Source organism: Balaenoptera acutorostrata, chromosome 10 (assembly GCF_949987535.1).
Source record: "Balaenoptera acutorostrata chromosome 10, mBalAcu1.1, whole genome shotgun sequence".
NCBI classification, from domain to species: Eukaryota; Metazoa; Chordata; class Mammalia; order Artiodactyla; family Balaenopteridae; genus Balaenoptera; species Balaenoptera acutorostrata.
In genome coordinates, this window is record NC_080073.1 from 14,091,563 (window position 1) to 14,118,380 (window position 26,818).

The window sequence follows — 26,818 nt, forward strand, 5'->3', positions numbered from 1 at the left end:
TTTACTTACTAAAATAGTCTTTCCCTATTACAGTGTTACAGAGGTAGGTGGTAAATTAACAAACGCTATATATCCCAATTACGTTGCACCTTCAAACAAATATCCTCAGTTAAAAACGTGCCTTCCGGGCTTCCTTGGTGGCGCAGTGGTTGAGAATCTGCCTGCCAATGCAGGGGACACGGGTTCGAGCCCTGGTCTGGGAAGATCCCACATGCCGCGGAGCAACTGGGCCCGTGAGCCACAATTACTGAGCCTGCGCGTCTGGAGCCTGTGCTCCACAACAAGAGAGGCCGCAATAGCGAGAGGCCCGCACACCGCGATGAAGAGTGGCCCCCGCTTGCCACAACTAGAGAAAGCCCTCGCACAGAAACGAAGACCCAACACAGCCATAAATAAATAAAATTAAAAAAAAAAAAGTGCCTTCCATCATTTCCATCATAGCTAAGTGCCAGAATCAAAGTAAGTATCTATGAAAGCTACTTAAAGCAAATGTCAAAAACAGCAGTTCCATTATGCAAAAGAAATTTTTTAAATATAATGGCAAAAAAGTCTCCCTATTAAAAGTTTCCTTTCAGAATAAGAGGCATTAGGAATTTTTTTTTTCATTATGATTCCCACAACAGCTAGCACACTGCCTTGATGACAATTTGTTGAATGAATAAGTAAATGATTGCATGATTATGCGCACATTACTGTAGCTCAGACACAGAATGTCAAAATTTCAGGGAGGGGAGACGGCTGAAGGAGGAGCATGCCCAAGATAAGCAGGGAGTACAGGTTGAATTATAGGAAAAATGGAAAGGAAATAGATCAATACTGTTGTTAAACAGCATCTTAATAGAGAATATGAGGTTAAGAATCGTATCTATACCTGGGGAAAATAACTAGCATTACTGACAATCATTAGCATCCAGGAAGGTGTTCATCTAGGGGATGGGACAGTGTAAGAACGTGAGAGTGTGGGCGAAAGAAAGCACCCATGCACACACATGCGTGTTGCCTATGTGCCTGCCCGCTGCTGTGAAGTCAGAGGAAGGGGTGGGAGCAGGAGGCTAATTCTCAGAAGGCACCTCTACTTCCTACTGAGATGCGTGCACTGAGTCATAAAAGAATATGAAAACTTCAGCATAGCTAGACAGCTCGTGATTAATGATAGGATACCTTGTTAAAGGGAGCTGAAAGGTATATCGTTTTTCATGACATAGGACCAATGAGACTCAATTAATAAAATGAAATATTAAGTTAAATTTAGAATTTTTCACCACACAGTCATTTCTCTGAAGAAAAAAATATGTGCACTCATTTTTATTGTTTCCGAGTACAACGGTAGGTGTTTTAAAAACATGCACAGGGTAAACTACTAAAACTCAGTGCTCATAGCGATTTTCTTCTGCCTACTTCAATGTCTGTACTTCTGACGAACAGTTACAAGAGTTTCAATGCACTATGAGCTTTTAAGAAATTAATTATAGCAGGAGAATCACGTGCAGATACAGTGTGCACACTGTCATTGCTTTTTTCTGAAAATATGAGAACTATCATGTGGGAACCTATCAATTGTGATACTTCTCAACCTGCCTATCTCATGCATCTTCACGTGCCAGAAAGTACCTGGCACAAAGTGGCTACTCAGAAAGTATCTGTTAAGCTGTGTTGACTATTTCATCAATATACCTATTTTTCTCTAACATTCAGATTCTAAAATGGCAGCTTAAAACCACAAATCAATTGGGGATTCACTCAGCCTCATTTCCTCCCTATCAAGCTATTATTAGTTTATCTTCTGTTAGATCAGCAACTCCCAAAATATGTTCTATGAAATACTGGTTATGAGTAGGGGAGTGGGTCCTATCCTCAAAATATGTGAACATATGTCTTTGAAACAGGAATATATTTTGAGCTTTAGAACTTCTTAGTTTACTTAATATACATACATACATTGTGTATATTATGGTAAATGGATTAAAATGTATATAATACATCTCAATTTGACTTGAGAATACTTTTCAATTAAAATACTGTATTGGGTTGACAAGACCTTTTCATACACTGAACATGAAATATCATGAATTATAAGGCTTTCAGCTTTGTCTCAGATATCTTCCTGTAGGCAACCAGCATATCTTAGTCTTTTTGATTGCACAGTCTTTTTGAACATAGATCATAAGGAACGTCTGTAACATGATTACTTTATAAAATAAGAATTTGAACAATGTACTTTCCACATGTCAATTCTAAAAGTTTGAGGAATAACACATCTACAAATTTCGGAATATTTATTTTGACCTTATTTTTGAGAAAGGCATTACCTTTTACTTGTCCATACTGGACTACACTCTGTGTCTCATTCATTCCATTTTGTTCATTTATTCACCAAACATTAAACCCTCAATACACCCCATGCATGGGCCTGGAAATTGGTCATATAAAGATGAATATAAAAGGTTTCTGCTCTAACAGAGCCCTTGTTTCATTTGAGAGAGAAAAATAAAATAACAGTAACTCAAAGCAGAGTCTGCCGACATGAGCAAGAGATGCACACACTTACAAAGTAAGGCCAACTCTGCCTTGGATCATCAGAGAAAGCTTCCAAGAGGTAGGCCTTCAAAGAACAAGTTCACCAAGTATAAGAGGACAGCCTTTTGAGAAGTATTACACATCCAAAGAGAGAAACCCCATTTGCTGAGGCGTGGAAATAAAGAAACACAGAAACTTAGAAGACTGAAGTGATGAGGCAAAACTAGACCATGACCTGCTTGCCAACTAGTTAATTTAGCTGAGAACTCTTGTAAGAGCAAATGTTACGGATAAGAGGGCTCAAATTTTCCATCTTTTGTCTCCAAATTACAATCATACTTGGGAATGTCCATGTGAGTAGACTTGGACTGAATTTCTGCACATGCTTAGTGTTTCCAGGAAAAGTTCATCAATTCCTCTGAAACTGGTCTCTCGTGAAATTACGATGACCTGTACAAGGCAGTGATTCTGAGATGTACTGTATAATTAGTCTCTCACAATGCTTACTAAAGAAGAAAGGGTAACATGTCCAAATCCCTCTTTACCCATACCTAGTATCGATAATAGAGTACAAGAAGATCCAATCTACTATTCAAAGTACAATTTTTTTTTTTTTACCTCTGCCAATTTAAATGATGCACAGCTATGTATTTTGAATTTGTCATCTGCCTAGAACTTGGTGAAGAATTGTCATTAATAAGAATCCTCCTCTAGGGCTTCCCTGGTGGCACAGTGGTTAAGAATCTGCCTGCCAAGGCAGGGGACATGGGTTCGAACCCTGGTCTGGGAAGATCCCACATGCCACGGAGCAACTAAGCCCGTGTGCCACAACTACTGAGCCCGTGCTCTAGGGCCCACAAGCCACAACTACTGAGCCTGCGTGCTGCAACTACTGAAGCCCACGCACCTAGAGCCCGTGCTCAGCAACAAGAGAAGTCACGGCAATGAGAAGCCCGCACATTGCAACGAAGAGTAGCCCCCGCTCACTGCAATTAGAGAAAGCCCATGCCTAGCAACGAAGACCCAATGCATCCAAAAATAAATAAATAAATAAATTTATTTTTTTAAAAAATCCTCCTCTAAGCTCACTTTTTCACGACCCCTTTCCAATTCACCCTTCATACCTTCAATCTTTCCACCAATCTAAAATATTAGGCATATGCTTTAAGGATTTCTTTTTATGATCTTTCCCCCATGTTTGGCCTGGGTTCTGCCTCCCTTTCCAGAACACCAAGGTCTTAAAAGCAAAAAGAGGAAATTTAATTCTAAAGAGAACAAAGACTATATGTTGCTTATCTCTTTTTCCTCGGAACCTAGCATAACGCTCAATATATGCTCAACAGTTGATGACTATTAGATGAATGCATGGATAGATGGATGAATGAACAAGTTAACGAGAGGAAGAAAGACAGGGGAAGGGATAAAAGGACAAGTAGAAAGAAAGGAAAGGAAAGACAGAAAAGAGGAATGGGAAGTGGAAGAGAAAGAAAACTTCAGTTATATCAATAATTTTATCTCTATGAGTCAGGACTTTGAATTGAATAACAAAGACCCAACTCAAACTAGCTTAAGTAAAAGGGTAAATTATTGGTTTCTGTAGCTCCTAAATACCCAAGGATATAGTTCAAGGGACTGGACAAAGTAGCAGGAAACAGGACCTGAGAAGACAGAAGTGGGGACTCAACTCTTCCCAGACTCTTTCCCAGTCTCCTTGTTCACCCTCTTGTCTGGGTACCTTGGTTTAGCTTTATCTTATGGACATTAGCCTCCTTCCTGTATATAGAGCTCCCCATCCTCACCCTCATTCTCCTCATCCTCTGATGGTCCTTTTTAGAGTTTAGGCTTACACTTATTCTAATCTCTTTGTCCAGAGGAATAGGGAACTGTGAAATGGTGAAGCTTGGCACACTGGCCCAGGAATTTTTATCAGAATTGCTATTATATCTGTTATAAAACATACAGCTATAAGTATATAGCTGTAAATTATGCCATTGCATCTTGGATTACAGATGTTACTTTATTTTTGAAATTATGCATAGAGATAATAGACATTAAATATTAGACTAACATTTAATAAAAGAATAGTATGATTTTTGTAATCAGTTTTGAAAAAAAAATCACAGAGTTCATAACAACCTTGGCTGTATCTGAATAGTACACAATTTCTGCCCTACTAAGCTCATGGTGTGACATGAGGATCCAATAAGATGAAGTATGTGAATGCATACAGTAAACTCTATGAAACTAACAGTGGCCATTAGAGTTGGCAATTTTGCTGTTTTTAAAATTAAGTAAGTATTAAGAAACAGAGCAAGAATGGTCAAAGAAAGCATATATCGCCCTGTGATTTCTACCAAAGATGTCCCTCTGATCGTTGATAAAATAAATATTACTCATTTAATTCCCTTTTAAATAACTGTGTTCTCCCCAGAACCAATATACATGTTTCATGGTCTCTTGCCCAATACCTAAGACCATCCATGCAGATGCATTCTTTTTTTTTTTTTTTTCCTGGTATTTCTCAACCCTTAGGAACTCTAAGAGTTGCATTAAATAAATGATGGTGTGAGATGATTTATCCAATGAAGCAGAAAACAAGAGGATAAGTGAGATCATTTTAAAAGTAAGAAGCAAAAATTATTGGCCCACCCACTCCAAACACACCATGTGGGAAAAATCAAGCCTGAACCTCTACTACCTTGTCTGGTGTACAGTTTTAATTTTACAGAACAATTCAATCAAAAGCATGATTTGTGCCAAAGCAGGCAACAGAGGGAAGAGAGGTACACAATCAAATTGGAGAATGGACACAGAATCTGTTAGTCACAAGGCAGCAAGATAGAGATGAGCTACAGATGGAAAGACAAGTTGACAGCAATGACCTTGAGCAGCAAGTTCTGACTAGAGGGCATCTGGATGGCCTCCTGGAACAGGCAGGAAGGAGTTCAACTAGACACAGAAAGATAAGTAGAACTCTGACAGGTAAGGACTGGAAGAAAGGGGTATCCCTGACAAAGGAAACTGAATTAAAGAAGGCAGAGAGGTAGGATCAAACACTGGGTGAAATAGCAAGTGACAAGCAGCAAGAGTAGCAGGAACATGAAATGATGGTTAGAAAAACTGAAAAGTAACCGTGGAAGATTCTCAAGGTCAGCATTATAGCTATCTATCCAACAGTATACTCAGCAATAAGATGTAGGTACTAAAAATGGAATGAATTCACTAGAATACTTATGATATTTACCACTTTCCTAATTAGTATTATACTGGCCTCTTAAAATAAGTATATCTAGCTGCTCTATTTATATGTTCATATAATTCCAATAAGTAGCATAAAATATCCATTATTTTAATTGTTTATTTTTAAATATTTCCCTTAAAATTTGCTTCTACTGATTTGCATTCCTTTGAAGGGAAACAGCACATTTATATGTTACCTTTGTCAAGACCATGCTGAAAACCACCATTTGGCATAAAAAGATATTTTTACTAATGGCATATAATCAAGCATGCACTTCATTAGCCATGAAAACTTACTGCAAATATTCAACAGCTATGTAGCAATTGCAAAGAAAACAATGAACTTGATTTCAAACTGTAACGCCTATGATTTGTCTCATAAGACACAGGAAAAGAATTCCTGAAAAAAGAAAGATATGCAATGAAGGTTTTATTCCTATTTGATTTACAAATATTTAAAATATAGTTTTTAATACCTGGCACTCACGATGATAACTAAGTTTTCTTAAATGAAGTTAGTGTTTTAGTAAGCTTTGCTACTTGTCATTACCATTTTCACAGATGAGCTATATTTTTTCTCAACAATGAATAACTGATATGTAGGCTGATCCATATAAAATTGACACCATCTTACCAGTTTTACCTACAAAGATGGTAATTTTTTAGATTTAAACTAAAAGATTAAAATTGTAGCATTATAGAATCTTAAAGTTAGATAAATGGTCTGAGAGATCTAGTGGATCCTTTGGCCTGGTTCATAAAAATCCCCTCTGGTATAAAACAGCAATCATTTGATATCTGCTGTTGGAATGCTTGAGGTAAGCTTAAAATAATATATGAATGGGAGCAAAAAGAAGCAGTCAATGAGAACAAGCCCAACACTCACATGGATCTTTCTACTTATTCACTGACTTCATTTAATTTTTTTTTAATAAAGGAAAGGAAAAAGGAAAAAACAAATGTCAAGCAAATATCTAACCTCACAATAGAAAAGGTGCCTGAACAATATTTAGAATTTTTTAAATGACCAGATAAAGGATATGAGGGCTTACTCTTCAGACTAAATATATAATGCATTTATTTTCTAATTTCAAACAAAAGTAACTAAAATTAGCAATCCCTAGTTAACACTCTTTCATCTAAGTATCTTGGAAGAATCAAGTGAATTATTCAAATCTAGAAAAGGAAATCACTAAGAAAATAGATATTTTAATGCTCTTCAGCCTGCAACCTATACAGGAAGAGAGAAATCAGATAAAAGATAACCCTGAGCTAACAAGGTTTTAAGGGATTCTTTCAAAATGAGAGATTTTTCAAAATGAATCAATCCTATGTCTCCATGTCAGGTAGGACAAAAGGGCACAGAGGGAGGAAAGCCTGCCTTCCTAGATCCACCCAAATCCCCGAATTCAGTAAGTAAACAAAAATACTCCTGACTAGACAATCAATGAACCTTTCTACACGATTATCCCAATAAATGAATTTACCTTACCCTGTCACCTCTTAGTTCATGGCAGTTTTACCAATATGAAACTATTCACCTCTAAACTTCAGCTTTTTGAAGTAAGAAATGAAAGTATTTCAGGAAAAGAAGGAACCTAACAAATCAGGATCTGGCACACTAAGCATACAAATGAACTTTAGGGAAAATGAAGTGCTCAAGATCCCACAGCTTGGGAGAGCAAGAACAGTCTCAAAACACTTGACTCAGGAACCCCTGGCTCACTACTTCCTGTGATGGCCCAACACAGTAGGACACCAGCCTCTTTGTTGTAATTTGGTCGTTTTTGCTATGGGATTGGCTAATATGTGTGTCTGTGCATGTATCTCTGTGTAGCTTAGAAAGGCATTAATACAGTTAAGACTCAATTTTATACTGATTAATTAATCACTCCTAAATGGTCAGTAATCCTTTTTAAGTCTAAAGATCTTCCCCATAAATTAAACTCTGTAATGCCACAGGATTATCTGCAATTGGGTAACCAAATACAAATCATGTAATTATCATGGAACTACCAAAGTACAAATTGCTAAAACAAACTGATAATTCTCCAGTATATGATGTATGCACTAAACCGAAAGGAACGAAGACAGAGAACTTTGTACAAAATATAAACGTGTTAGGCTGAAAAATCAAAAAAGATGATTTTTGAGATAGTTGCTATTAAGAACAGAACCATTTGATCACTAACATGACAACATATAAAATAACGTTTACAGGGGTAAGTTGTGTTCCAAAATGCACATTTTGGTAATATTAGAATTTAACACAGCAAAAATATAAATTTCATAAAATGCAAAGATTTACAGCTGAATAAATATGTGAAGGAAGACAAACAAATGCATTGCCTATTATATTTAGTTATTCAGATAATAAATTTCAGATAGTTAACTTTCCTACTTTAAAAAGTATAGTTTTAAAATGCATTGATAAATGAGATTAATAATAAAATGTTATTTGTAAATGAATTTTGAGGGCCACATATTACATTTAAAATCACCTCCTATCTTATGGTTTAATATAAAATCCATTGCTATTGTTTTCTGTATATTTACATAAGTTATAGATTAATCCCATAAGTCATAAAGAAAAGTAGTCCCAGTGAGTATCAACATCAAAACTTTTCTACAATTCCTCAAAGATAAAATATATTTATATATTATATTACACATATATTTTTATTTAAATAAAATGGTACTTACCTTCAAATATGTTATTCATCTCAAGTTCAATTGCATATCACCTACAAATAAAGAAATGGATTTTAGAATAAAGCATAAACCTAGACTTTTTTTTTTTTTAATAATCAGTTGCATTCCAGAGGCATCAATGGTGTTAGAAAAAAGTCTCAATGGCAAGTTATGTGAGAAAAAGTTTTTCTCAATTACAGAGAATCTGATTTTACCAAGATATTCCTTAAACTTTGTAGTAAGATACCCTGATGAGCAAGAAAACTGTCACGGTGAATCCATAAAAAAGGCCAATAGGATGATCTATATATAAATATCTGAAACGAGAAAGATACTGATAAGGCAATATCTTTAAAGAAGCTAAATTAAGTATTTGATTTTCATATTAAAGTCAAAACTCTGTCTCATTTGAAATTAAAGGACAAATTACATAAGATCGTAAAGAGCAACAATTAATATTCATTCCGTATAAACTACATGAAAACAATTCCCTTATCCTTTCCTTAAAATCACTGCCAAATTTTTAGAATACATTTTTTAAAACTTGAAACCTAATTTATAAAAGTAGGACAAACGGTACAATTATAAAAATTTTAAATAGTATGAAGGCTGTCCAAGATTTACAAATCCTCACCTTTTTTACCCTCAAAAATTATACACTAAACGTTTCTAAATTTAAACTCCAGGTGATACCGATGATAGTTTGGACTTAACACAAAAACATATTTATGTTTCTTTGAGTTCTATATTGCCTTCATACTTTCTTTTCTGAGCTCTAGATCCAAGCAGCCAATTGACTACCTGACATCTCTATTTGGATACCCTAAAGGGATGTCAAACTCAGTGTGCCTGTATACAAACACATGACTTCCTATACCAATCCTCTCTCCCCACTAAAGGGCCCACTTCTAGAGTTGATAGCCAATGGCACCACCATAATTTATCAAGCCAGAAAGTCAGGAGTCACACATACCTTCCCTTGTCTCTCATCGCATCAATACTCAATCCACCACTAAGTCAAGATCATTTCACTTCACCCACCTCTACCACTAGTTCCCTCAACCTACCATTACCTCTCACCTGTAGTAGCAATGAGCACATTCTCACTGCATTGTCTCCTGACACCACCTATGCCTTTGCTATCCATTAGCCAGTATTATCACCTCTCCCAACCCAAACTCTCTTAAGATGCTTCAGTGTCTTCCAATTAGTCATAAAAATAAGACCACAGTCTTTAATTGGCCTACAAATCCTTGCATCATCTAACCTTTGTCAAATATTCCCAACAGCTCACCTTTCACCACCCTCCACCTTGCTCTCTGCACCCCAGATACACTAAAGTGTTTTCAGTTGTAGAAATGAGCCATGTTCTTTCTTATCTCAGGGCTTTTATACACACTGTTTCTTCTGTCATGCTCTTTCCTTTAAACCATTTCCACCTATTCACTCTGTGGACCCCCACTTAAATTTCATTAAGAGAAACCTCCTCTAACACCGTAAGTCAGGTTCTCATAATATTCTATACTCTCACAGGACAGCATTTGCTTCTTCAAAGCTTTTATCACAAACTGTCTTTGTAATTGTGTCATTTATGACTACAGCCCTCACTGAACTTTAAACTAAATGATTATGGTATCTATGTTGCAGATCCCTGGTGCCTAGCATAAAGCTTCATATCCAATATATTAGTGAGTGAAATTAATATGAATGCCTGAAAATGATAGCTTGGGGTTTATCATTTTCACGTTCCATTCATACCAAAGTGTGTTGCTATAAAAGGAACACAAGCATGCTGCATTCCTGAGGAAAATATTTAAGATTATTAGATTATTCTGGAGCCCGAAAACAAAAGGCATGGGGTACAATAATGACCTTTATAAAATGCTAATTGCTTTTTTGCTTTTTTAACAAACAAACATTAGTTACTCTCCAGATGTAATTTGAAGAATGGAATATAGCTGGTGTGGAAAAATGTATACAGAATAAAAACTTTATTTATTTATTTATTTATTTATTTTTAACATCTTTATTGGCGTATAATTGCTTTACAATGGTATGACAATATCTGCTTTATAACAAAGTGAATCAGTTATTTGTGTGTTAGTTTCTGCTTTATAACAAAGAGAATCAACTATACATATTACATATATCACTATATTTCCTCCCTCTTGCATCTCCCTCTCACACTCCCTATCCCACCCCTCTAGGTGGACACAAAGCACCTAGCTAATCTCCCTGTGCTTTACGGCTGCTTACCGCTAGCTATCTATTTCATATTTGGTAGTCTATCTATGTCCAGACCACTCTCACACTTCATCGAGCTTACCATTCCCCCTCCCTGTGTCCTCAAGTCCATTCTCTACGTCTGCGTCCTTATTCCTGTCCTGCCCCTAGGTTCTTCAAAACATATTTTTGTTTTTTCTTTTAGATTCCATACATGTGTTACCATACGATATACTTTTTCTCTTTCTGACTTACTTCACTCTGTGTGACAGTCTCTAGGTCCATCCACCTCACTACAAATAACTCAATTTTGTTTCTTTTTATGGCTGAGTAATATTCCATTGTATACATGTGCCACATCTTCTTTATCCATTTATAAGTCGATGGACACTTAGGGTGCTTCCCTGTCCTGGCTATTGTAAACAGACCTGCAATGAACATTGTGGTACATGACTCTTTTTCAATTATAGTCTTCTCAGGGAATATACCCAGTAGTGGGATTGCTGGGTCGTAGGGTAGTTCTATTTTTAGTTCTTTAAGGAACCTCCATACTGTTCTCCATAGTGGCTGTATCAATTTACATCCCCACCAACAGTGCAAGAGGGTTCCCTTTTCTCCACACCTGCTCCAGCATTTATTGTTTGTAGATTTTTTGATGATGGCCATCTGACTGGTGTGAGGTGAAACCTCATTGTAGTTCTGATTTGCATTTCTCTAATGATTACTGATGTTCAGCATCGTTTCATGTGTTTGTTGGCAATCTGTATATCTTCTTTGGAAAAATGTCTATTTAGGTCTTCTGCCCATTTTGGGATTGGGTTGTTTGTTTTTCTGTTATTGAGCTGCATGAGCTGCTTGTATATTTTGGAGATTAATCCTTTGTCAGTTGCTTCATTTGCAAATATTTTCTCCCATTCTGAGGGTTGTCTTTTCATCTTGTTTATGGTTTCCATTGCTGTGTAAAAGCTTTTAAGTTCCATTAAGTCCCATCTGTTTATTTTTGTTTTAATTTCCATTTCTCTAGGAGGTGGGTCAAAAAGGATCTTGCTGTGATTTACGACATAGAGTGTTCTGCCTTTGTTTTCCTCTAAGAGTTTTATAGTGTCTGGCCTTACATTTGGGTCTCTAATCCATTTTGAGCTTATTTTTGTGTATGGTGTCAGGGAGTGTTCTAGTTTCATACTTTTACATGTACCTGTCCAATTTTCCCAGCACCACTTATTGAAGAGACTGTCTTTTCTCCACTGTATATGCTTGCCTCCTTTATCAAAGATAAGATGACCATATGTGTGTGGGTTTATCTCTGGGCTTTCTATCCTGTTCCATTGATCTATATTTCTGTTTTTGTGCCAGTACCATACTGTCTTGATTACTGTAGCTTTGTAGTATAGTCTGAACTCCGGGGGCCTGATTTCTCCTTTTTCCATCTATGTTCATCAGTGATATTGGCCTGTAGTTTTCTTTTTTTGAGACATCTTTGTCTGGTTTTAGTATCAGGGTGATGGTGGCTTCATAGAATGAGTTTGGGAGTGTTCCTCCCTTTGCTATATTTTGGAAGAGTGTGAGAAGGATAGGTGTTAGCTCTTCTCTAAATGTTTGACAGTATTTGCCTGTGAAGCCATCTGGTCCTGGGATTTTGTTTGTTGGAAGATTTTTAATCACAGTTTCAATTTCAGTGCTTGTGATTGGTCCCTTTATATTTTCTATTTCTTCCTGGTTCAGTCTGAGAAGGTTGTGCTTTTCTAAGAATTTGTCCGTTTCTTCCAGGTTGTCTGTTTTATTGGCATATAGTTGCTTATAGTAATCTCTCACAATCCTTTGTAGTTCTGCAGTATCAGTTGTTACTTCTCCTTTTTCATTTCTAATTCTATTGATTTGAGTCTTCTCTCTTTTTTTCTTGATGAGTCTGGCTAGTGGTTTATCAATTTTGTTTATTTTCTCAAAGAACCAGGTTTTAGTTTTATTGATCTTTGCTATTGTTTCCTTCAGTTCTTTTTCATTTATTTCTGATCTGATCTGTATGATTTCTTTCCTTCTGCTAACTTTGGGGTTTTCTTGTTCTTCTTTCTCTAATTGCTTTAGGTGTAAGGTTAGGTTGTTTATTTGAAAATGTTTCTTGTTTCTTGAGGTAGGATTGTATTGTTATAAACTTCCCCCTTAGAACTGCTTTTGCTGCATCCCATAGGTTTTGGGTCATCGTGTTTTCATTGTCATTTGTTTCTAGGTATTCTCCGATTTCCTCTTTGATTTCTTCAGTGATCTCTTGGTTATTTAGTAGTGTATTGTTTAGCCTCTGTGAGTTTGTATTTTTTACACATTTTTTTCCTGTAATTGATATCTAGTCTCATAGCATTGTGTTCAAAAAAGATACCTGATATGATTTCAATTTTCTTAAATTTACCAAGGCTTGATTTGTCACCCAAGATATGATCTATCCTGGAGAATGTTCCATGAGCACTTGAGAAGAAAGTGTATTCTGTTGTTTTTGGATGGAATGTCCTATAAATATCAATTAAGTCCATGCTGTTTAATATATCATTTAAAGCTTGTGTTTCCTTATTTCATTTTGGATGATCTGTCCATTGGTGAAAGTGGGGTGTTAACGTCCCCTACTATGATTGTGTTACTGTCGATTTCCCCTTTTATGGCTGTTAGCATTTGTCTTATGTATTGAGGTGCTCCTATGTTGGGTGCAGAAATATTTACAATTGTTATATCTTCTTCTTGGATTGATCCCTTGATCACTGTGTAGTGTCCTTCTTTGTCTCTTGTAACAGTCTTTATTTTAAAGTCCATTTTGTCTGATATGAGAATTGCTACTCCAGCTGTCTTTTGATTTCCATTTGCATGGACTATCTTTTTCCATCCCCTCACTTTCAGTCTGTATGTGTCCCTAGGTCTGAAGTGGGGCTCTTGTGGACAGCATATATATGGGTCTTGTTTTTGTATCCATTCAGCAAACCTGTGTCTTTTGGTTGGAGCATTTGATCCATTAACGTTTAAGGTAATTATCGATATGTATGTTCCTATTACCATTTTCTTAATTGTTTTGGGTTTGTTTTTGCAGGTCCTTTTCTTCTCTTGTGTTTCCCACTTAGAGAAGTTCCTTTAGCATTTGTTGTAGAGCTGGTTTGGTGGTGCTGAATTCTCTTAGCTTTTGCTTGTCTGTAAAGGTTTTAATTTCCCTGTTGAATCTGAATGAGATCCTTGCTGGGTAGAGTAATCTTGGTTGTAGGTTTTTCCCTTTCATGACTTTAAATATGTCTTGCCACTCCCTTCTGACTTGCAGAGTTTCTGCTGAAAGATCAGCTGTTAACCTTATGGGGATTCCCTTGTATGTTATTTGTTCCTTTTCCCTTGCTGCTTCTAATATTTTTTCTTTGTATTTAATTTTTGATAGTTTGATTAACATGTGTCTTGGCATGTTTCTCCCTGGATTTATCCTTTATGGGACTCTCTGTGTTTCCTAGACTTGATTATTTCTGTTCCCATATTAGGGAAGTTTTCAACTATAACCTCTTCAAATATTTTCTCAGTCCCTTTCTTTTTCTCTTCTTCTGGGACCCCTATAATTCGAATGTTGGTGCATTTAATCTTGTCCCAGAGGTCTCTGAGATTGTCCTCAATTCTTTCCATTCTTTTTTCTTTATTCTGCTCTGTGGTAGTTATTTCCACTATTTTATCTTCCAGGTCACTTATCCATTCTTCTGCCTCAGTTATTCTGCTATTGATTCCTTCTAGAGAAGTTTTAATTTCATTTATTGTGTTGTTCATCATCGTTTGTTTGCTCTTTAGTTCTTCTAGGTCCTAGTTAAACATTTCTTGTATTTTCTCCATTTCCAAGATTTTGGATCATCTTTACTCTCATTACTCTGAATTCTTTTTCAAGTAGACTGCCTATTTCCTCTTCATTTGTTTGGTCTGGTGGGGTTTTACCTTGCTCCTTCATCTGCTGTGCATTTCTCTGTCTTCTCATTTTGTTTAACTTAGTGTGTTTGGGGTCTCCTCTTCGCAGGCTGCAGGTTCATAGTTCCCATTGTTTTTGGTGTCTGCCCCAGTGGGTAAGGTTGGTTCAGTGGGTTGTGTAGGCTTCCTGGTGGAGGGGAATGGTGCCTGTGTTCTGGTGGGTGGGGCTGGGTCTTGTCTTTCTGGTGGGCAGGACTGCATCCGGTGGCATGTTTTGGGGTTTCTGTGACATTATTATGATTTTAGGCAGCCTCTTTGCTAACGGGTAGGGCTGTGTTCCTGTCTTGCTAGTTGTTTGCCACAGGATGGCCAGCACTGTAGCTTGCTGGTCGTTGAGTGGACCTGGGTCTTAGCGTTGAGATGAAGATCTCTGGGAGAGCTTTCACCATTTCATATTATGTGGAGCTGAGAGGTCTCTCGTGGACCAATGTCCTGAACTCGGCTCTCCCACCTCAGAGGCTCAGGCCTGACACCCGGCCAGAGTACCAAGACCCTGTCAGCCACACAGCTCAGAAGAAAAGGGAGAAAAAAAAAAAAAGAAAGAACTAAAGAAAAAAATAAAACAAAATAAAATAAAGTTATTAAAATACAAAATTTAAAAATTTAAAGTTAAAATTTTAAATAAAAGAAGAGAGCAACCAAACCTAAAAGCAAAGCCACCAATGATAACAAGCGCTAAAATCTATACCAAAAACGAAAAAAAAAAGCAGACAGAACAGTAGGACAAACGGTAAAAGCAAACCTATACAGACAAAATCACACAAAGAGCATACACACACATTCACAAAAAAAGAAAAAGGAAAAAAAAAAATATATATATATAAAGGGAGAGAGCAACCAAATCAATAAAGAAATCTTCCAATGATAATAAGCTCTAAATACTAAATTACGATAAACATAAAACCAGAAACAAATTAGATACAGAAAGCAAACCCCAAGTTGCTCCCAAAGTCCACCGCCTCAATTTTGGGATGATTCATTGCCTATTCTGGTATTCCACAGATGCAGGTACATCCAATTGATTGTAGAGATTTAATCCGCTGCTCCTGAGGCTGCTGGGAGAAATTTCCCTTTCTCTTCTTTGTTTGCACGGCTCCTGTGGTTCAGCTTTGGATTTGGCCCTGCCTCTGCATATAGGTCACCTCAGGGCATCTGTTCTTCGCCCACATAGGACGGGGTTAAAGGAGCAGCTGATTCGGGGGCTCTGGCTTACTCAGGCCGGGGGAGGGAGGGGTATGGAATGCGGGGCGAGCCTGAGGCGGCAGAGGTTAGCATGACGTTGCACCAGCCTGAGGTGCGCTATGTGTTCTCCCGGGGAGGTTGTCCCTGGATCATGGGACCCTGGGAGTGGTGGGCTGCACAGGCTCCCGGGAGGGGATGTGTGGATAGTGACCTGTGCTTGCACAGAGGCTTCTTGGTGGCTGCAGCAGCAGCCTTAGCACTTCATGCCCGTCTCTGGGGTCCAGGCTGATAGCCACAGCTCACACCCGTCTCTGGAACTCGTTTCGGCGGTGCTCTGAATCCCCTCTCCTCGCACACCCTGAAACAATGGTCTCTTGCCTCTTCGGCAGCTCCAGACTTTTTCCCGGACTCCCTCCTAGCTAGCTGTGGCGCACTTGACCCCTTTAGGCTGTGTTCATGCAGCCAACCCCAGTCCTCTCCCTGAGATCCGACCTCCAAAGCCTGAGCCTCAGCTCCCAGCCCCCGCCCACCCCGGGCCGGTGAGCAGACAAGACTCTCCGGCTGTTAAGTGCTGGTCGGCGCCTATCCTCTGTGCAGGAATCTCTCCGCTTTGCCCTCTGCACCTCTGTGGCTGCGCTCTCCTCCGTGGCTCCGAAGCTTCCCTGCCCCCCCCCCACCATCTCCATCAGTGAAGGGGCTTCCTAGTGTGTGGAAACTTTTCCTCCTTCACATCTCCCTCCCAGAGGTGCAGGTCCTGTCCCTCTTGTCTCTGTTTTTCCTTTTCTCTTTTGCCCTACCCAGGTACGTGGGGAGCATCTTGCCTTTTCGGAAGTCTGAGGTCTTCCGCCAGCATTCAGTAGGTGTTCTGTAGGAGTTGTTCCACATGTAAATGTATTTCTGATGTATCTGTGGGGAGGTAGGTGATCTCCATGTCTTACTTCTCCGCCATCCTGAACGTCCCTCTCCAGCCTCACAAGTTACGTTTTATAGACCTTTCCCATTTGCTACATGCTTCCAGATACATGATATCCTTTGAACATGAAGTCAGACATTTACTGAGTACCTACTGGCAGTATCTCCAGCTGACAGATACGAAAGTACAGTAAGAGAGGATCAGTGTGTGGCCTGTGTGGTTGTGTTGCCAATAAGCAGCAAAATAAGACTTCTTATCTCCAACTCCTGTGTACTTCCTGCTCAATTACAAAGCCTTGGCAATGATCCAGATGATGTAAACCTTACAATTTCTCCCACTGAGACCATCTTGTAACTTCATGACGATGATATTGCTGCCGCACAGCATTTTCACAATACTGTGGGTGATTCATACTACCTTCTAGCTATGGAAGCATCCACTCAACATCCCTTAAACTCAACTCCACCAACCTCAACTTCCCAAGCCCTTCTCCACTGGATTAAGATGGGTCTTTTCTGCATCTCCTATCACAACATTTTCTGCACTAAATTTTAAACTGGTTTACTAACACATCTACTTTAACTAAACTGTACGTGCCTTGAAACAGGACGGTGCTCAATGTTTACATTCCAGCACCAGGTGCAATGCCTTCACCACAGTGGCCACCTAAAATCTGGATACTGAGTGGTTGTGTGCAACAGTTAATAAATGAACTGCCCAAGAACATGCATGATACTAGACGCTCCTATGACTTCTCAATCATCAAAATTTAAAATCAAATGAGAGCATTTTGTTGAAATCTAGTTCTCTAGTCAGCATAGTAACCATTAATACATCATATGATTATCATATAGAGACAAGTTAAAGGACTATGAAATTTGCACTGGGAAGATTATTTTTAAGTGGATATACAAAGGCTCAAAAATACAGAAAAACAGGGCTTCCCTGGTGGCGCAGTGGTTGAGAATCTGCCTGCTAATGCAGGGGACACGGGTTCGAGCCCTGGTCTGGGAAGATCCCACATGCCACGGAGCAGCTGGGCCCGTGAGCCACAACTACTGAGCCTGCGCGTCTGGAGCCTGTGCCCCGCAACGGGAGGGGCCGCGATAGTGAAAGGCCCGCGCACCGCGATGAAGAGCGGTCCCCGCACCGCGATGAAGAGTGGCCCCCACTTGCCGTAACCAGAGAAAGCCCTCGCACGAACCGAAGACCCAACACAGCCAAAAATAAATAAATAAATAAATAAAGTAGCTATAAAATTAAAAAAAAAAATACAGAAAAACAATGACAGGAATTAATTTTTTAAAGTTAGAAAAATAAAACGATACAGGATAATTTTAATTTCTTCAAAATTTTGACAGACTTATTTTAAATATTTACTGTAGCACGTTCAAACACAGGCTGACATATACCCTTCCTAGATAGCTATTTGGGGTTTTTTGTTTGTGACTGTATCAAAGTTAGCTTTCATATTAATAAACTGCTTAATCTAAATAGCTTTCATGTTATCCTGTTATGCACATCTGTTCACACCTGGATAAATGTACAAATTGATAATGTTAACATCATTAAATCTCATGCAATTCACAGTAATCATTCAATTCAAGCTCTAGTCAAAAGGCAAAGAGAACAGGGAAAAATAAATCATTTTTGTTTCTGAAACACCCAGACTTATGGGTCTTCGTGGCCACTTTGTTCTTTTGTTAGTTCTGAGTGAGCTCTAAGACAGAAGCCCTTACCAATGCCACAGATAAGCCAAGATAAGTAACTCAATTTTTCCAAATACCTATGGCCTTTTTCCAAGCAAAAAGTAAACTCAGAGCAATACTGTTCAAAGCAAGTGAACAGGTTTTTTCAAAGCTTCAAGCAACAAGAAAGACAAGTATCTGGTCTCCACTTAGCATAAACTTGAATCTTTTGCGACCGAGGTAGTACTGAAGATGCAATAACATGCTTTTCTGGCAGAGAGATGGGTGCTACTAAGTGAGCAAGAGAATAGAAGAGGAAAAAACGACAAAGGCAACATGCTGTTTGTGAAGGCCACACTGATAAAATGATTGAACTTCATTTGGAGTAACTGATGAAGATTAAAATACAATTCCTTTATGACAAAGGCAATCAACAATGCATCTGCCTCATGCTAAAGAAAGTAATTTTACTTCTTCCTAACTCTAGGTGCTATACTCAGTCTTGTCAGCTCCATAAAAGGGCATTTAATAAATGTTCCTATCAGATATATCAGCATGAATCCCTGTCAATGACTTCTTGGTCCAGTGTCCAGAATAAAGTCACTTCTATAAGTAGTTCTGTATATAAATGTGGTAAGCAGAGAAACTCAACAACCTGATGAAGTTTGTTAATCTCTGCTACCTGCAATAATGACCTTTTAATAAATACCTATTCCCGATTCTCTTCCCAAAAAGTAGGTTGTCATTTCAGAATCTAAAAGCTACCTGGCCAACTATCATCTGAAAATAAAGAAAATGTGTTAGATGCCTAAATGAGCAAGAAATCATATGGAATAACAGGAATGAAGAGGAAATACTGCCAACACTAATTACATCAGGTATATTTTCCAGGTAAGTGTCCTTGTTTGCTTTTCTTCTTTTGTTGCACATTCGCTTCTTGTTCAAACAGGGCATGGATAATTTTGAGAAAAGAGAACTCACTAGGCTCAAACCAAGGAGGTTGGACGGACGTTTCCAATAATTTCTTGGAAAAGTCATTTCTCTAATGAGCTTCTTCATCTACAAAATTACAGGGGTGAACTAGATGACCTTGAAGTCTCTGCAAGAGATAATAACTGTGATATCCAGGATGATTCTATCATACTGCTGCTTTGTTAAAAGGTTTATTAGAGAGAACACCGGTGAAATAAGCACCCAGAAAAATGATCTGAAGATTCTCAATGGATTTCATTTCCCACGCCGTCCACGCCTGTCCTCAATCACTGCAGATAATCCTTAAGTTAAGCAGTATTATTCAAAATCAAGTACTACATACTGAATTGTATCTGCCTCGTTCAGAAAGGCTATCTATACGATAGTGCATATAGCCATGAGGGAGAATGCTGAATATATCACAAGACTAAAGGGAAAAAAAAAAAGGAGGCAAAAGCTTTTTAATCGACCACTTAAAAGGTTATGTAGAGGCCAGGCCACAAGGTGAAGGTACGAAGTATGTTTCTAGTACAGAAAGCTGTCTACTAACAATGAAATACTCAATATTCTTACGATTTTTTTGAGTGAGGAGTCTACAGCAGATTTCAGTCCTGGATCAGTTAAGAATCTGGTATGTAAAAATAAAAGCCCATCAATTCTTAGCATCCCTTTGGGGTTTCTGTGGGTATATGTTTAATAACCGTCATATCTCAAAACAGTTCAATCTGACCCCCATTTAGTTTAAAAATATAATGACAGTGGCCAGAGTTATCAGCTATGCTTCCATGATTTGAATGCTCCTAACTGTTGCAATTAGGTGAAATTAACCAATTTCTTAGTGAGAAAACAGATTTGTATCTAAAGGGCTCAAACCACCTCAGAAAGGTGATAGGGCATTTCATAAAAGTAGAATCTATCTGCCAAGGTCAGAAGGCTCCTGTATCTCTTCCTCAATTCAATTTTTCTCATGAATTTCCACCCCCAAGGTTGTCTCACTTAAGACTTGTTGATTCCCTGGCAAGGCTGTTTTGAGATACAGAGTGTGATAAGAGCTATGGAAAGGGTATGATCTCAATTATAATAGAAAACACCAATGGAAACAAAACTTTTTCACACTTCATGTTTTCCATCTAACAAATTGGCAAAGATCAAAAGTTTTACACTGTGTTGATACGTGTGTGGTATAACAGACATTCACATACATTTTTAGTGGGTGGATCCATTGGTACAAATTCTGGGGAGAATTATTTACCAGTATCTATAAAAAGCAAAAAGCCTTTTTTGTTGGGTTTTTTTTTGACTCAGAAATGCCTCCTCTAGAAATATAAAGTCTAGGAATATACGGTCATTGGAGCACTTCTTCCTGGTTGTAATAGCTACCTGATAGGGTTATTGTTAAGATTAATGAAATAATTCATATGAAGCGTACAGAACAAAATTTGCATTTTACTGGTATTAATGGTAAGCACTGATAAAACTTAGTTGTTCATGTAATTATTATTAGATGATGCTGTTCATGTAATTATTATTAGATGATAATACAAGTCATTTTTTGACATACTATAAAATTTCAGAGAAGTAGAGGACAGCCTCATATTCATTAAGATTAAAAAAAGCAAATGTGTGTATTACACGTAGCTATATCTAGAATATGGTATTTAAATGCTCTCTGGTAAGCCTGTCAACTAGGGAAATTTCTTTACAGAAAAGTATAATTTGCATATAATCATGTGTTAATTTCACAGGACTGTTTTATACTGAATTAATAAATGTCTAAAAGATTAGGGAAAAACACAAAAACCTTGTAATCTGGATCAAAATTATCATAATTCTATCAGGATATAATTGATTGAATGACTTGAAAAGTAGCTTAAATATTTTCTGGGTTTTTCTCTTCTTTCTGTAGCTAAATGACGTTCTAACCATTATCAACCATTCATTTTAGCTGAATGACAAAGAGAGAAAAAAATGTGAAGTAAAAGCGTATTCATTTGACATTAACCCAAAATAACCAATTTGCTTCTCATGAGCCTTGGATGCTGCTGAGGTGCATCTGTTAAATTATAGCAGCAATTTTTCCTCAGGAATCTTCTAATTTTGTTCCAATCACTGGAGTCATGCTTATCTATTTCCTTGCACAGATATACTGCCTCCTCAGAGAACTCTTGAGAATAGAAACTCTTCATCCGATGAGTGAATGTCAAACAGTGAGATGACTAGCCAGTTAGGTTAAAAATATGAAAAGACATTTAAATCTAAACATAAAGGAGATCATGTGAATAACAAAATATGGGGGATGTAGAAGAATAAATAAGGGGAACTTCTTCCCTTCCTTTTTTCTCAGAGCTTTTCCATACCCAAGCAGGAAAGCTGGGTCATACTATCCTACTGTTTAGAGCTGTGCTATCCAATATGGTACCACTAGCCAGATGTGGCTACTGAGTGCTTGTAAAGTAGCTAATAAGAAATGAAAAGATAGTGTAAAAAAATGAGTGTAAAGTATCTTATTCCTAATTGTTTTAATACTGGTACAGGTTGATATAATATTTTGAACACAATATATTTAATAAATTTCTGCCTGTTTCATTGTACTTTTTACTGTGACTTCTAGAAAAATTGAAATTATATTTTTGGCTCACAGTATATTTCCATTGAACAGTACAGAACTAAAGCATTAGTATCTATGACATATGTATACGCCACATGTTCCTTTGTGTGCACTTGTATTTTGATGGTTCCTGTAACTAAGTCGGTCTCTAAAAGGGAAGAACCCATGTATCTGTACAATCTTATCTAGGTATGGGAAAACTGCTTGGGTTTTATTTGAGTCCAGCTCTTCCCCCTCAAAACAAGGCCCTACCCAACATGGTGTTGCAGTCAGAACACTTGAGTTTCCACCTGGGTTACCTGGGCAAATCACTCAAATCCCCTGAGTCCCTTGTCTTAGGTATAAAATACCTGTCTTTCTAGCCATGAGCACTGCTGTGCAAATCATTTGAGGTATGTATGTAAGAGACCTCTTCAAGTCATACTCATTATGGTCCTTGAAGGGGTATTTAGTTTTAGCTCAACAAATGACATACTTAACAACTGATCCTTTGCAGTCCATCTAAGTCGCAGCAGAAATACCACACCTTTGCTTCCAGTCACACTGCTGTGTATGACAGAGGCAGCTGATCCCTAAGTCATAAGTTAGACTCTTCCATAAGGATTCTTTTTCAAAGCAAGTGAATCGAGTGTGGATCTCTGAAAAAGCTTAATAACTATGATCACAGTACTAGAATTAAGAGTAAAGAAACCATGATGATGTATTGCTGATAACAACTGACTCTTTCACACACCCATGCATTCACTCATCAAACATTTGGAGAATGCCCTACAACCACAGCATGAGAAAGATCAAGCTTTGGAGTCAGAGATACCCGAGTGTTAATTTCAGCCACCTTGAGTGTTTTATATGGCCCTGTAAACCCTGTATTATTGGAATAAATTATTAAGAGCGGAAGGTTTTTAGACAGTTAATTAAGTATTCTTTGTAAAAAAAAAAAAAAAAAATGAGCTCAATTCCTGGCATATAGTGTTCAGGTAAAGGTTAGCTAAAATAATAATATTTACTATTATTTAGTTACTGTTCTTGATACTGAAGATACTGTAAGACACAGGCTCAGCCCTCAAGGCATTACATAGATTATCATCTGTCAGCTGTATCTAAGGAAGTCCATAAGAATGGATATTTTTAAGAATCCAGGTAACTATATGAATTTCAGCTGTTATTCTGATATTTAGCACTGTGTAATGACAACCTGAATTCTCAGAAGATCCATTCAATAAGCCTAAGGGATTTTGCCAACTAAAATGCAGTTTACCTTACCGTGTTTCATGTAATAAGTCTTTCAACACTGAATTTCAGGAAACTCTTGAGAAAACCTCTTCTACCAGGCTTAAAGCTAGCCTAAGTACCCTATTAAATAGACCTCTTAAGCCATTTTTTAATAACACAGAAAACTGATCATCATCACATTCTAATGCAACAATCATTTATTGTGACCCTCTAGTTCAGCAAGGTAGGTGAGAAATCAATGATGGAAAACATCAATAACTTCTTGCCTCCTTCCATAAACCTAGCTAAGTAAGCTCTTACCATGAACAGCCATCATCTTTGCCAATTTATTTTTTTCTGCAATAAATGAGTGAGCAGCAAGGATTTCCACAGAAAGGCCTTAGGGGCCAATTCCCCAAGACCACTGTATTAAAATTCTCAAAATAAAAGTTGCACCAACTTGTAATCATTTCTATATATAGCAGGATCCACACTGACACAGAAAAGTGATTTTACCATCTACTATGAAAACAAAATACCAACCTCCCTTTTGTAGATAGCTACAAGTTCATATGGCATGTCCAAAGTTCCATACACTGGAATGACTGCTTTTAAATCAATCAACCAAATTGTATTTAATAACTTAATTAAATTAGAACATATAACCCCATTTTCAAAAGACTTAAAATATTTTTTAAATAGATCTAAACTGTAGGCATTTATATATATTACAAGTTGTTATAGTTCAAGAAGGCTCTCAAAACACAATTCTAACCAAGTCAATGACTTAAAAATCAGAGCCTCAGTGTCTTGATCTGTAAAATGGAGATATTTGTATTGAAATTACTGTCCTATTAGAAATCACAGTCTTATTATTACTACTGATGTTTTATTTTCTTTATTGGCTAGGGCAGGGGTCTGCAAACTTTTTTGTAAAGAGCTAGATGATAAATATTTTCAGCCTTGCAGGTCATAAAATCTGTATCAGAACTACTCAACTCTGCTGTTGTAACACGAAATCAGTATGGACAATATATACACACGAGTGTGGCTGTGTGCCGATAAAACTTTATTTATGGACACCGACATTTGAATGTCATAGTTTTCACATATCATGAATTACTATTCTTTTGATTTTTTTCCAACCATCTAAAAATATTTTTTAAAAGCATGCTTAGTGGGCTTCCCTGGTGGCGCAGTGGTTGAGAATCTGCCTGCCAGTGCAGGGGACACTGGTTCGAGCCCTGGTCTGGGAAGATCCCACATGCCGCGGAGCACCTGAGCCCGTGAGCCACAACTACTGAGCCTGCGCGTCTGGAGCCTGTGCTCCACAAGAGAGGCCACGACAGTGAGAGGCCCGCGCATCGCAATGAAGAGTGGCCCCCGCTCGCCGCAACTAGAGAAAGCCCTAGCCCAGAAACGAAGACCCAACACAGCCAAAAATAAAAATAAATAAATTTATTTAAAAAAAAAAAAAAAAAAGGCATGCTTAGTATGTGGAAGACACACAAAGAAGTGGAGAACTAGACTGGGCCAATGGGCCATAAATTGCCAACCCCTCGGCCAGAAGACTCTGATCCAACCTTATGTAAATTGATTATATATTTAATTGGCCAAAGAGTTTTTGGAAAAAAATCAGTTGTAACAAATTGAAAATTTCTCTACATACAAAATCATGTTATTTTCATTTACTTCAAATTCTGTTGAACATTTTTTGGGAAAAAAATACTCTCTTTTCACTATTTAATCACCTTCCACTTTATAGATCTTTAAGTAGTATTTTCTTTCTAACGTAAAAAGTTCAACTATGGTACTTCAAAGCAGTGCAAACAAATTTATTTCCAGTGCTTGTTAAACATATTGCTTATTTTCCTTACTAAATTAACTGTGGTTTGTGAAAAAACAAATAAATCCAACAATACAAGATGCAAAAACAATTTCAATAAATAGGTCTTCATTTACTATTTAATCTCCTTTCTGCCACTGACTTAAAAACATCTGCCAGCAAGATGTGCAAACACCATATTTCTCCAGTTACACAATGTTAATTATAATGGAATTACACCACCAAGAAATTCTTAATCATGTTGGCCACTCTTCCCCGTGTTCTTATTACTTACTCCTAATCCATTAAATCTGTGCTGTAGTATTAAAATGGGCAGAAGGACAGGGAGAGAGAAGATGAATTTGATTTGGTCAAAAGGTGAAGGCTTAATAATTTAGTTGAATAAGTTAAGCTGGGCATCGACCTTTTATCCCTTTATTTCTTATGCTTTTAATGCTGGATTATATGTAAAATGAACAAAAGACCGTGAATATCAGGCCAGTTATGCTGAGACAATCAAGCAAACCAACTACGGCACCAAACGACATGCTGTTGAGGTTCATATTAGTTGCTCTTGTGACATTGACTTAGAGTTTAAAGAGATTTACCAAGCATTCCTAATCTATCATTATCTTATAATCCACCAATTTATTTACCTTGTTGAACCTAATTAGAATGAAAAGTAAAAATGTTAGGGATGCAAAGATAAGTCAGAAACGTTTGTAAATCCTCAGAATAGGTTTCTGTTTTGTTTTCTGAGTCATGGCATCACATCAGCCCCCAAACAATTAACACAATATCCACGTTACCATGGACGCACATATCTACAGATAGTTAAGTACACAGATAATAACAGAAGGCAGCATAAAGGACGGGTTAAGACCACATGCTACAGAGCCAGACTGACCAGTTTTGTAAGCTCAGCCATTTATCTATCCGTGTGATCTTAAATAATTCACGTATCATTGTATTCCTGAGTTTCTCTGTAAAATGGAAAAAAAATAATCAGAGCCACAACAGAATGTTAGAAGGATTAACTTAATATGCATAAAGTTTTTATAATATTGTATGACACAAAGAACTATGTAAATGTTAAATAAAGCAATGGCTAAAAAAGTATTTATTATTGAATAATACTCTATTACCATTTCTTTATAATATTTGCATTTTGATAGGTGATTACTACATGGCTCTTTTTAGATCTCTATGAGAAAAAAAATCATAAGAACTTAATAGCCCCATCGATGATAAATGTTTGCCAATGATACAGGTGAAAAGGCAATCTAAGGGTTGTTTGCCTCAAATACCACCAATGTCTGACATAATTAATGAAACAAAATTCCAGGGCAACAGGGCACTTACTTCTGAAGCACCTAATAATGAAGAAGCCTTTAACCAGCAGTATAGACTCGGCCACTAAATTAGCTCCTGCTACATAAAGTGGTTACCCTCAATCCAGTGTTTTCTTTTCTTCTAAATACCCCTATGACCTACTGTCTCCAAACTCCCAGGTCCTCATCAATAAACTTGACAAGATTCTTTTTTTATTTTTTTAAATTTATTTATTTATTTATTTATTTTTGGCTGCACTGGGTCTTCATTGCTGCACACAGGCTTTCTCTAGTTGTGGCGAGTGGGGACTACTCTTAGTTGCAGTGCACGGGCTTCTCCTTGCGGTGGCTTCTCTTGTTGTGGAGCACAGGCTCTAGGTGCGCAGGCTTTAATAGTTGCAGCACGCAGGCTCAGTAGTCGTGGCTCGCAGGCTCTAGAGTGCAGGCTCA

General features: G+C 37.5%; 1 protein-coding gene across 3 annotated transcripts in view; it reads right to left on the minus strand.

Annotated features, from left to right (window-relative positions):
- Nucleotides 1–26,818, minus strand: part of CNTN4 (contactin 4) — a 955,661-nt gene that overhangs the window by 797,191 nt on the left and 131,652 nt on the right. For all 3 annotated transcript variants that reach the window (XM_057555542.1, XM_057555540.1, XM_007192463.2), the window contains exon 2: nucleotides 8,461–8,501. The gene's annotated coding sequence lies outside the window, so the exon portion shown is untranslated. The remainder of the gene's footprint in view (nucleotides 1–8,460; nucleotides 8,502–26,818) is intronic.